This window comes from Juglans microcarpa x Juglans regia, chromosome 6D, assembly GCF_004785595.1.
Source record: "Juglans microcarpa x Juglans regia isolate MS1-56 chromosome 6D, Jm3101_v1.0, whole genome shotgun sequence".
NCBI classification, from domain to species: Eukaryota; Viridiplantae; Streptophyta; class Magnoliopsida; order Fagales; family Juglandaceae; genus Juglans; species Juglans microcarpa x Juglans regia.
The window spans coordinates 3,032,025-3,044,809 of record NC_054604.1 but is presented as its reverse complement, the minus strand read 5'-3'; positions in this window follow the sequence as shown (position 1 = coordinate 3,044,809).

Below are 12,785 nucleotides of genomic sequence, written 5' to 3'. Positions count from 1 at the left end.
TGAGAACTTCTGAGCATAAAATGAACAGGTAGGGTGAGAGTGGATCTCCTTGATGAATACCCCTCGAAGGCTTGAAGGGAGATTGAGGTGAACCGTTTAGAAGAATAGAGTAAGAAACAGTACTAATGCATTGCATAACCAGCTCAATCCACTCCTTAACAAACCCCATTCTTTGAAGCACATGCTGCACAAACAACCACTCTAGCCTATTATATGCCTTGCTCATATTTAGCTTGAGTGTCATAAAACCTTCCTTGTGATTCTTCCTTTTGTTCTGCATTGAGTGCATTAGTTCATATGCCACGATTGTGTTATCAGAGATCATCCTTCCTGGAACAAACGCACTTTGGGTGTCGGAGATTATAAGAGGCGGAATGGATTTAAGACGATTTGCCATAACCTTTGCAATGATTTTGTAAAAAACATTGCAAAGGCTTATGGGTCTATAATCGGAACCAAACAAAGGGGATTTCTTCTTGGGGATAAGGGTGGTAAAAGTGTGGTTGATTGATTGGAAATTTGACTTGGTATTAAGGAATTCTAGAACAGTAGCAACCACATCATCACCAACAGTTTGCCAGTAGTTTTGGAAGAAAATAGCAGGGAATCCATCTGGTCCCGGGGAGCCCAGAGGATTCATATAAAAAATGGCTAGCTCAATCTCCTCTCTAGAGTAAGCTTTTGTTAGGGAAGAATTCATCTCTTGCGTGACCGTTGGTCTGAAGTCTTCCAATAGAGAGTCAGGAGCTGTAGGATTAGAGGTAGTAAAGAGGTCTCTAAAAGCTGATTGGAATTCACTCCCAATGTCATCCGAATTTGTCAAGGTCTGTCCCACATCAGTTTGGAGTTTCTGTATAAGATTTTTCTGTTTTCAAATTGATGCACATTTGTGAAAAAATTTAATGTTCCTATCACTATCTTTGAGCCATCTATGCTTGGCTCTTTGCCTCCACTTAAGATCCATTGCCTCTAAAGACACATCTAATTCTTTCTGTACAATTCGAATCTGGTCATTATCTAACCCAGAGTTGGAAGCTTGCAAAGATCTCAACAGTTTAGTTTTGGTATTTAATTCCTGTTGATGAGAATTTCTAAAGAAATTAGACCACTCTCTCAGTTGGTATCTGCATCTCTCAAGTCCCCTTCTAGTGACATCTGCCTTAGAACCTGATTGTAGTGAGCCTCGACAAGCCCTTTTGATCACAAACTCACAACCCTCCTGTTTGGCCCACGAAGCTTCATATCTAAAAACTCTTTTGTTACTGATAGAAGAGGGAATAAAGAAGGAGCTTGATATGAGAAGAGGTTGTGATCAGAACAAATGGTAGGGAGGATGGAAACTGAGTTAGAGTAAAAAAGGTCCTGCCATGCACAGTTTGCTAGTCCCCTATCCAATCTTTCTCTTGTGAAGTTAGGACCCTCACGGTTATTGCACCAGGTAAAAAGGGAGCCCTCAAAGCCCAATGATCTCAGTAAGGGACAAGCATCAGACATTGACACCAAACACGAGGTCCTTTGGAATCTACTGTGGAAGCTTAAAGTGCCTAACAAAATAAAAATGTTTCTCTGGAGATCAGCCAAGGAAATCCTTCCCACCAAAGTAAACCTACACAAAAGGAAGATCATTGGCTCACCATTGTGTCCTACATGTTTACTTCATCCAGAAACCGTATCCCATGTTCTATGGATGTGTAAAGCAGCTCAGGATGTTTGGAGTATTAGCTCAAGAAGAATACAAAAAAGTAAGACTGAGGAGGCACCTTTTTATGATTTACTTTCAGAGCTTCTATCCACACTTCCACCAGAGGAACATACTAAATTAGCTCTCACAGCTAAGGAACTTTGGTTCAGAAGGAACAAGTTCATTTTTGAATCCAAATTCGCCTCACCTCAGCAGGTCTTAAAACTGGTCTCTACTAGCATTACAAACTTGGAAGAGCTTGAAAGAAACCAGCAGAAGACATCTTCTCAGATTCAACGTACAGCTAGGTGGTGCAAGCCTCCAAACAATTTCTACAAATTAAACTGGGATGCAGTCATTGACAAGGCTAAATGCAGGGTGGGTATCGGGGTGTCAATCAGAGATTGGTTGGGTCTCGTGACAGCAACTCTCAGAAGCCCTTGTAACTCCTTTCCCGATCTACTCTTGGGAGAAGCATTAGCTGCCTTGTGAGCAGTACAGTTTGGTATTGAACTTGGTCTAAAATACGTCATCTTCGAAGGGGACTCAAAACAAGTGGTACATGGCATAAATGGCGCAGCTGAAGACTGGAGCACGGTGGGGTTGATTTATCAAGACATCAAGAAACTATTAGGCACTTACCTTTCTTGGTCTGTTTGCCATGTTCCTAGACAAGCCAACACAGTGGCACATTGTTTGGCAAAAAGTTTTTTAGATTTATCTGAGGACTCAATTCATGTAGAGGATTATCCTCAATGTATTCACAGTTATCTCACTTGAGATTTTAATATGAAGTAGTTTTTCTCTAAAAAAAAAAAAGATAAATATTGTTATTGGTAAATAGATAAACATAGTCCACAATAAAGAAAACAAAGACATGGAACCCTTTTTTATTTTTATTATTATTTCTATGACCTACATAATCATGGAAGACAATCATCTTTTTAAAGTTGTTCAAATTATAATATTCTTCCAAAATCTAGTTCTGTCTATCTAGATATAGGTTAAAAATTGTTTCAATGCCTCATTTGGGTATCGAAAAAATATTTATCGTAAATAGAATAGAATCACTGAACTTTTAATACAAGCCCTATTTTTCCTATCCAAAAATAGATGCCAAAGCCATATATGCATGCATGCACTTAGACTTTTTGATATTGCAAAGATTACAGAATGATCTCGATTTTGCCTTTTTCTGCGCAGCAATGTTAAGGAAACTTTTAACCGATGGACAACCTCATGAAAAAGCTTTTTTTTTTTTTCACTAAACCTTATCTCTTGGAGTTTCTTCAATTAATTTACATAGTATGATTAACTAATTTCACAAATTTTAATAACCATGTCGATATTCACAACATTTCCTTGTAAAAATTCTCTAGAACCCCAGATATACAGAAGCCCAATTTTAGCCTAAATATACATATCTATTCCAAGTTACAACCTAATTTCTGAAGCCTAGCTTTAAGCATTGTATCTCACCCATGGACCCAAACAGTAAACATTTTTTCTCCACTAAAATAAAATTACTACATTGATGAAAGAAGCCGAATGCATTTTAGATTTTTTTAGGTAACCCTTTCGTCAAATAGTTAGGGGGCTCTTAAACAAGTTTCACAAAAGAAACACTGACCGAAGTATCAAGATCAATAACGTAGTAGATGGTTATTATAGGATCATAGATTCATTAGAAACAATGTATAATATTATCTATATTTAGACACGCGCTTATCAATGTAGGTTCAGAAGTTAACAAATCATAAATATTGGAAGGTAAATTCATGAGAAACAATCTATACAGAGCAAAGAAAAAATGCAGAGCAAAGATTCATGAGAAATCGAAGTTATGGATACGGGATCATAGATTCATGATAAACAATCTATATAGAGCAAAGAAAGACATGTCCGTAAAGAAAAAAAAAATGCTCTATATAGATATCAGAAATCGAGAGCAAATGTAGAGGCAAAGAAAAAAAAAATTAGCCAAGAAACAGAGGTCCTTCGCACCGTGATGAAGAAACACGCTTGGGGTTGATCTCCTTCGCACCGTGAGAAACATTCGAGCTCCTACCACATTGTGAGGTCGAGCTCTATCGCGGCTCAGGGCCGAGCTCCTTTGCACCATGAGAAACGAGGTCCATCGCGGTTTTGGTGGAAGAAATTGTCATTGGTTTGGGTTGATTCTCGTTTGGGATGGAGGCTTTGGTGGGAAAGGGAGAAGGCAAGGGGATGATCATGGGTGTGAAGATAAATTTTTTATCCACTATAGTCAGGCGCATAAGAGGTAAAATGAAGGAGCTACGTGGCAATAGTTTATTGGAGGGCTGTTATTTGGGTATTAACAGATTGACCAGTGGGAAGATTTTCTCATAAGTAAAAAGTAGACATCAAAGTAGATTCAGGGTAAGGATCCAGAATGCTTCCTGAGTATTGCTTTTCATTTTTCTACATTTTTGTTTTTCTTTATGGGCAGAATACTTCATGATTTACCAGCTTTATCCTGAGTGAAGATATTATTTAGAAATACAAGACAATTTTTCTGTCTGCAAACATATTATGCTTCCCTAGCTCTCTTAATCAACTGCTTCATTGCAAATGTATGGCCATTTTTCACATTGTTATATCTCATATGATGTGTAAGGGTAAGTGGTGTATGAAATCTCACATTACTTGTGAAGGATAATTACTTGCTCTTTATTATGTTTCAATGAGTTTAAAATTGTATCATTGATTAATCTTTTTGGAATATAGGTCATATGGTTTGAGCCTTCTATTAGGGTGTTGTAAATGTCATAAGGGCTTATCTCAACAAAAAATGTGGGACTTGAGTCGTGCCACCTACGATGGACTGGCCCGACAAGAATGTTGAGAGTTTAAGGGAGGAGTTTGTGATACCCCATATGATATGTAAGGATAGGTGGTGTATGAGATCTCACATTGCTTAGAAAAGAGAAGTTCCTACTTTTTATAATGTTTCAATGGATCTCCAATTGTATCATTAACTATTTTTTTTTTTTTTGTATAGACAATACGGTTTAGGCTTTCCATTGGGACATTACACACCGTTTAAAGGACCGACATTACAAGTAACTAGGACTGACAAATTGCAATTCACTATGAGATTAACCCAAAGAAACTGAAGATATTTATTAACAAAATAGGAAGTTAATTATGACAAAATATGATTAACATAAACTAAGAGAGCAACAACAACAACAAAAATTATTTTTTCCTGATGATGTGGAACGTCACCAAAGTAAGGGCCCTTTGAATTTTGGGGGGTAAACCCTGACTACACAATCCCATCCTCTAAGACTATGTATCAGGTAATCCGTGGAAACACCTAATTGGTGATCAATCTCAAGATGTCCGAGTCTACAACTAGTCTAAAACTCACCCTTTGACCACGAGGTTCCACTCTAATGGGAGACGCATGGAGAATATGATATGTTTTTATCTATCCAAGACAATTTCATAATTATATCCCTGATTGTATTTGTTTGGTTATTGAATCAAACTCAACTAATCTTAGGTCCCTATTTTTTTAAAATTTTCATAAAAAAAGTTAAACTCATCTCAACCTACTAAATACATTTCAACCTAAAAAGTTAAACTAATCTCAACATAAAAAAAAAAGTTAAACCTATCTCAATGGGATCCACAAAATACTATTATTCACAACTCAACTCAACTCATCTCAACATCCAAAAGTAGCTTGTTCAGGAGGTTTATCATATATTGTCACGAAATCTGGAAATTTCTCATTTTAATTTTCCTTTTTAGTCTTTGATAAAAACTAAACACAACAAGTCTAATTCAAATTAGTCATCTTGACTGGCCACACTAGAATGAACAGTACAATAGCTAGGGGTATAATCAGTCCGATCCAATCTGGGGGGTCATGGACCAAAAACTTTGGTCCACCCTTTTTCTAGACTGGATCGTTAACTAACGATCTGGTCAGTCCAATCGATTCGATTTGGTCCATATGAGTTAGGAACCATTTTTTTCCCCTGTTTTGTTCCTTGTTTTGGCAGGTAAATTAATAAAAAAATAATGATTAAATTAGTAAAATTAAAATTAAGTGTGCTCTTTAATGTGAATAATATTACTAACTCTAAAACTGTTTATTTGGGCCAGGTTTTTTCTCGACCTGGCCCGGTCCTAAACACGAAAAATTGGGTTCCAGTTCCGAGTTCCTTCCAGGATCAAATCCAGGACAGAACCCGAGTTGCAAAACTGGGACCTACCTGGTCCGGGTACGGGTTTGAAACTAGGTACCCAGGTCTTTTTTAAAAAAATAACGTGTATGATACCAGTTAAAAAATCCCCCACGAGTCTCTCTCTCTCTCTCTCTCTCTCTCTCTCTCTCTCTTCGATGTGGCTAAAAAAACTCTAAGTTCCTGCCTCCACATCGTGACCCCATCACCATCGTCGCCCTCTAGGGCGTTGTTCATTTGTTTGGGTACTATCTCTCTCCTTAGTCCCTCCCTCTCTCTCTCTCCTTATAACTATGATTCTGTGTGTGAGGAAAGGATGGGGTAATCAATTGGTGGATAATAGTTTGGATTGTTTATGGATTCTGTATTGGTTGATAATAGGAGTTAATGGGTGTTGGTTTCCGTGGCTTGTGGGCTCTAAGCCACTGCTTTTTCTTTTGGATTTGTATTATTTTGTATATCTTTTATTTGTTGTTGATAAGAGTACTAGACCTCCTTTGGGTTTCTGGGTTTGACTTTGCTCGTTCGGTTTGGTGATTTGACGGCATGTTGGGATAAAATGAGTATGCATGTTTGAATAAGCATATCTTTCATGAGTACGCAAGGGTCTTTCCCTATGAGAATAGAAAGAGCTCGACAAACTCCTCCCTTGTTTCTCCACCCATATTTATTTAGCATTTAGTAGTCTCATTTCATTAAGGTTTTTTTTTTTATTTACCAAAACCTATTACGAAATTACAAAATAGTTATATATTGATGTATCCAAAAATGAAATATAGATATCTTATGAAAATAAAGTTTCAAATAATATATCTTTCCAAATAAACATAAGACTAGCATATCTTAAAGTTTTTCTAAAACTCCATATATGGGAAGTAGTTTATCAAATCTTTATTCTTGTCTTAGAAACAATCATCATAAACTTTTAGATGCTAAGTGGGTCATACAAATCTTGTATATACCTCTTGAGGAGTAAATGTCGTCGTCCTTCGTAAAGAGGCTGCCTTACATATAGTATGAAACTAATATATTATTCTTTAACCATGCACAATTGTTAAACATAATAGGTCTTCTCTTGGATTTAATGGTTTCATTATGAATTTCTGCTTGCATTACACAACTTGTTGGAAGTCAATAATCATAACATTTTGGGTGTTGTTATAAGAATTCTTTAAGAACTATTTCATTTTTATAAGTAAAGGAATTTATAGAAGAAGTGAAGAACTAATTATCATACTCAGTTCTTTTTTTTAGCTCTATTGAGACTAGAGTTCATTATGTTGAGTGTTAATCGTTAGAATCCAGATTTCTGTTCAGTGTGGTGCACTCTATGTTTGATAGATGAGTAAATATGCTTTGGAGGTGTTTATGAATTTTGTTATTGCATTAACGAAGGATTATTTATGATTTTCATATTTTCCTTGTGTTTCTCTCTTCAAATGCATTTCACTATATAATTTTCATAATTTATTTTTCGCTTTCTCTTCTCCATTTTGTGTTGTTGAACTATTTGAAAATGGGCTTCACTGAGCAATTTCATATTATATGGGCAATTATTAGTGTTTGATTATTTATTATATTGTGTTTGATGGTTTTCTTACCCAATAACAGATGGAAGAAGATTCTGCAAGTTGTAATGTCAATACAACTCAAGGGTTGGTGGTGACTCCTTGTCTATTCTAGTGGATGTGGAGCATGAGAGTCTTCCAACCCCTTAATCCACATATACACAACATCCTAACCGTTCCATCACACCTTTACCCAAGAAAAAAGAAATCTAGTAACCAATCGGTGGTTTGTGAACATTTTACTAAAGTACAACTTATTGACTATGATAACCCAAAAGATAAGTGTAATCATTGCGCTAAGTTATATAGTTGTCACTACAAGAATGACACTTCATCTATGATATACTACGTTCAAAATGCATGTGAAACTTCCTCTCTTAAACTTAAAGGAGTTGAAAAAAGTCAATCATCTAGTGTTAAAAGGGATGCAAATGGAAGAGTGTGTAGCCCACAAGGTCTAGTGAAGCATAATGCAGAAAAACTGAGGGTGTCAATTGCTAAGCTTTTTATTAGGTATGAATTGCATTTTAGGCTAGTGGAGCGATAAGGGTTTGTTGGGTTCGCAACTTATTTAGAGTCTTGATTTACTTTATCATTCTGAATCATTTTAAAAAATGATTGTATTAAGCTGTATAACAAAGAGAAGATGCATCTAAAGAAATTGTTGGATGGTCAAAGAACTTATCTAACCACCAATACCTGGACATCGATGCAACATATGAACTATATGTGCATTACTGCACATTTTATTGATTGCAACTGTAGATTGCATAAAAAAATAATAAAATTTTGCCAAATTCCCAACCATAGAGGCAAAACTATTTTGAGGGTGTTAGACTTGGAGTTGCATTATTGTGAGATTAATAAGATTTTGACCATCACAGTTGATAACGCCTCCTCTTATGATGTTATTGTTGATTACATGAGAAGGAGGATAAAGGATGGTGATTGTACCATATTAGGTGGTGATTTTCTTCATATACGGTGTGCTGCCCATATATATTGAATTTGATTGTTATGGACTGTTTGAAAGATGTTTATGAGTTTGTAATAAGGATTAGAGATGTTGTCAAATATGTAGAGTCTTCACGTCAATGTTTGCCAAATTCAAGGCTTGTACGGTAAAAGAAAATATTAATGGGTGGATGATTTGTTTGGATATTCCTACTAGATGGAACTCCACATATTTGATGTTGAGTACCGCTAAAAAACACAAACAAGTCTTTAAACACTATTATATGTATGTGGATAATGAATTCGTAAACCCCACTAGTGATGATTAAAAAAAACATAGATTTTTGTAGTTGCTGAAAATATTTAGGATGTTACATTGAACATTTATAGTTTTTTATATGTGATGACTAATGTATATTTCCAAGAACTCTACACAATTGAAAATACATTAAATGATATGTGCGTGAGTCATGATATTATCACTAGGGCCATATGCATAAATATGAAAAGTAAGTATGAAAAGTATTAGGGTAGCACATATAGGTTCAACTTGATGATATATGTTACTTTTGTGCTTGATCCACGATACAAAATGGTGTCAATGAGGTTTTGGTTGAAACAGTGCAAAGGGGATGAGTTGGCGGATAGGTTAGAGGCCAAGGTTAAACTTTAATTAAGCCGCTTGATTGAACAATATAACAATTTTCGTGTGACTAGTGGAGAGAGTTCTAATGTGGCTCAAGGAAGGCCAAACATTACTTCTACTTCCACTACTATCTCGACTAAATTTGATATTAAGTTAGAGAAATACCTTAAGGAACAAGGGTTTATAGAGTTTAGATCAGAACTAAATATGTATTTGTCGGAGGGGTGTGCACCAAAATCACTCAGTTTTGATATTTTGCATTGGTGGAAAGTTAATGCCACCAATTATCCTGTCCTTGCTGAGGTAGCACGTGATATGTTAGCCACCCTCATTTCCATTGTTGCCTCAGAGTCTACAATTAGTACTGAATGACGCATATTGGATCTTTTTTGAAGTTCATTATCTCTAGTGATTGTCGAAGCCCTCATTTGCAACCAAAATTGGTCAATGACCAAACCTGTTGAGATCTGGGAGTTGGAAGAATACATACAGTTGATAGATCTTGAAGGTAAGTTTGAAACTTAAAATATTTTTTTAATATCTATCTAACTTATTTTATTATCTATCTAACTCAATTTTTAATATTTTTTTAGATGATTATCTAGTTTCATCTTTAACAGATGCTGATATGAGTATCACCTCCCATTCATACTGAAAAAAAATTTAGAGTAAGTGATTTCTTCTTGCATAATCAGCTAGCTCTTTTATTTGAATGATCAACATATTTGTGTGTGCATTAAAAGATATATGTGGGCTGCTATCTATTTTAAAGTTTGTTTATTTATTCAGGTCATACAAATCTTGTATATACCTTGCTCATCCTTGTTTAAAGAGCCATGAACAATATAAAAAATTTAGAAGGTAAGAGATTTGTGCATTCTTTCTTATTTAAAGTTGCATCTAGTAGAAGGAAATGAACCTACAAATACTTATATGTGTAGTTGTGTACTAATTCTTACTTCTTTCTTCATTACTCTGTTTCTTTGGTGTTGAGACCACTTTTTATTTTAGAATAAGAACTGTTTGTACCAATTATTTATATTGTCCATAATCAAGCATGGGATTGTCTTTTTCTATATATCAGGCTATCAGCATCAGTGCTACTTTTGAGATTTCTTATTTGATGTTGGAATGCTTTGAGCATACTTTCTACTCCTGCCTTTGTTTGTAGTGTCAATGTGTCATCCCGTTGACCATCATTTAATATGATTCTTTACAGGTTATGGGGGGAACAAACGGTTTGTTCCTCCCTAACTCTGATTTCATTATGTTTGTGTAAGGCAATATATATAAGTGCATTAGGTTGACTGAATATATTAGCAAATTTCATGACTTGCACTTATAGCCTCTCCTTGACTCTGATTTCATTATGTTTGTAATTAGGTAACATTTAAGGATCCCAATTCAAGCAAGAGAGCTTCTCAAAACCATTATCCTCTGATTATTGGCAGAAGAGCTAATTGATTGAAATTTTTTTTATTTTTTGCAGACAATTTGTTGTGTATTAGAGTTTGATTAAAGAAATGAATGTGTTTTGTAATATTCATAGCAAATTAGTTCAAACAATGTAATATGTAGTGGATTGCATCGTATATGTCACATGCATTTTATTTGATGAATATTGATTTTTTTTTTTTTACATGCATTTAGTTAAAAAGTTAATTACTTGTTTGTAGGCTTATATTGTATTAAGAAGTAAGAATAAAAGAGATGCATGTTGTTTTCTATTGAGAATATGATTTGAAATTCCAAATGGAGACAAAATCTTTGAAGTCCAATTAATAATAAATAAGCTTTTGTTTAAAAAAAGAAAAGAAAAAAGAAAGGGATTTCAAAACCCGGGTTTCGGCTTGAGTCTAACCCAGGTTAACCCGGTCCAAGTATACTCATGTTCCCGGGCCGAAATCCGGATGAACAGTCTTAACTAACTCATTAAAAAATAATTAATTATAATTATATTTATGATGTTAATAATTACTTAGTACTTTAGTATTCACAATGGCCTATATTAAAATTCTAACATTTTATATATAGTTAATTAATATTAAATAATTTAATGTCTATAAATTATTCATGCTTACTTGCAACTTAAGTATCTTAAAAGAAAATTACCTAATTAATTTAATTATGTGTAAATAGTAGAGTATGTATTTAGATATAATAACATATATTATCATATAATATATTAGTTAATTGATAGCATATATTATTTATATTTTATAGGGTCAATGGTGATAGATTATATGAAAATTACATAATTAACTATACAACTACTTTATAAAATAATATATTATACATATAAAAATTATTTTAAAAGATTATATGTAAGTGATTCGGTCAATTTCGATGCAGTCCGGTTTAATAAAACCACACCCCAGGATCGGACCGATTATCGATTTTTGCAAGGGTAAGGAGCAAAACCAATCAAACCCCTTGTTTGTCTGATTTGATCCAAACAAAATCATTTAATCCAGTCGATTTTCTAGTCCAGACCAAATCACTTATACTCCTAGTGGTAGCAAAACTTTCATAATCCCATTATTTTATCTATTATTAAGTTTGAAGAATGTCACGGAACTCTGTGTGCTAAAATTCCCTTTGTGTTGCATCCCTTCATTTTCCTAAATGAGGCCGACCTATTGAACACTCTAGAAATATAAGTTTTAACTATGTTAACAAAGGTATGGAAACAATGGCATAATTTTTAGTTTGGGCAACAAGTTAGCCTCAATTGCAAAAACAAAATGAGAAAACCTATTTCATTTGACCTTTAAAATAACTATGGAATAACAAATATTTAGGACACAAAAGCAATAGTAATACAAATCTAAATAGATTATTAGAAGGGTGAAAAGAGATTATAACTAAGTAAATAAGTTTTAGTAAAAGCTCACAATTCCCAAATAATTGTAGTTATCCGTTGGTGGATTGTTATTCCTACCTCCAAATATATTCCTAACTAAGACAGGCAACGATCATTCCATAAAAAAGTCAAGAATCTAAGCTCCAGAAATTCAATATAAAAAGCTTTAAAAATAAATGCACAATGAGGCATCTCAATATAAAATTTTTATGAGAGGTACCAAATGACCGAGCAAATAAAGCATACCTAAAATTATATAATAATAAAAACGATCGAACCAAATTGATTAGTTTGGTCCGGTGTAATATCAATTCGGTCGGTTTCAAATCCAGTGAATCGAAATTGACTAAAAATCAATTTGGTCCCGATTTTCCTAATTTGAAAACCAAAGTGGACCGCCGGACAATATATATATTTAATTTTTATATTATGTATATGATGTGTTATATATATATTATACATATTATAAAATTAATATAATATGAAGTTTTAATATTATTATTTATGTTTTCTTGATATAAACTTTATCTTAAACACGAATATTAATATTAAGTTATTTATTGTTACATATTAAGTTACATGCTTACTTATATGATATGGTATAAGTATAACATATATATATATATATATATATATTATTTTGTAAATACATTTTTACATATTTTGAAGTGACTTACGCTTTTACACTTTGGTGGTTGCATTTGCACTTGTTGTAGTATAATTTTTTAGATTTTATGTTGGCTACTTTTTTCTATATACATGTTTTGGGCTTTTAGTTTTAATCATTGGCAATGTTGTTATGTGTGATTTGTAATAGGTTTTTTTAGGCATTATTAAATACATTTTTTAATAAATT